The 1,043-nt window shown below is 33.7% G+C and overlaps 1 non-coding gene across 1 annotated transcript; it reads right to left on the bottom strand.

The window, feature by feature from the left end:
• Positions 1-685: 685 nt before the first annotated feature.
• Positions 686-758, bottom strand: Trnar-acg. The gene has a single exon. It is a non-coding gene; the product is annotated as a tRNA-Arg (tRNA).
• Between the last annotated feature and the right edge of the window lie 285 nt (positions 759-1,043).

The raw sequence follows: 1,043 nt of genomic DNA, 5'->3' as shown, positions 1-1,043 counted from the left end.
TAATACTGTGATAATGCCTAACCTACTAAAAACAAAAATATAATGTTTTTTGAATACAATACAAACACGCAAGTAAGGCCAAGGTAGGCAAGTGTACACTTTCAAAATACTAGCAAAAAATCAAATAAAATTATCGGCCATGTCATGTATGTTTAAATGACAGTCTTCGAAGGCTTTATTTTAAAAAAGGAAAAAAATATATATTTTATTGCCTTCGACCCATGTGTGACTTTAAAAATAGCTTTATTTAAGTTATTGTACTTATTATTTGTTTAAAAAGCCGGTAAGAAACGGACACGGGTCATGCTGATGGAGCCGAGAGATCACGCGATTGCATCACGGCCAATTATCGCGACCACAAACTACAATATTTGGTCAGCTGCGTCTTATAGGTAATCATAATTTAACAAGTACACACCTCACATGCTAAACTCTTCTCTAAAATATCAGTAATAGAGATGGTTTTAGTCGATACACTCGTTGGTATTCACAGCGATATAATTTTAAGCTCTACCGTTAGAACTATAGAGTTTATTGTGCTCTACCTTATAACTTTATTAAACGAAACGCTTGTTCGCCAAACATCACATCTTAAACATTACACTCGAGATGAGTAAACAAAACGACTAATTGTTGAAGGAAAAGAAATCGTGTAAAACTCTATTAAATAAAATAAAAATATTCGCGACCCTGCCAGGATTCGAACCTGGAATCTTCTGATCCGTAGTCAGACGCGTTATCCATTGCGCCACAGGGCCAGATGAAGAGAGCTTTAAAATATGTCAGTTCGTTCCCAATGGAGTCAGTACGTTAGAACACACAATTTTTTTAATTAAGTACATCTTAATTATACAAGATGTTATTGTTTATGTAAATTAGTATAAGTCGATGGGTGGACGTTTTCATATTACTGAAATCAACTGTTGCTTGTCGATACAAACTTACTATCCATTTTCCGAACTATAAAAAAAATATGCCTTTAAAAAAAAATGCTTATTGGTTACGTAGCTATGCTACTTCATTGGACCTTGTAACTTTTTTTT

Source organism: Leguminivora glycinivorella, chromosome 12 (genome assembly GCF_023078275.1).
Source record: "Leguminivora glycinivorella isolate SPB_JAAS2020 chromosome 12, LegGlyc_1.1, whole genome shotgun sequence".
NCBI classification, from domain to species: domain Eukaryota; kingdom Metazoa; phylum Arthropoda; class Insecta; order Lepidoptera; family Tortricidae; genus Leguminivora; species Leguminivora glycinivorella.
Note: the sequence above shows the minus strand (reverse complement) of the source record. Positions and strands in the feature narration are given on the sequence as shown.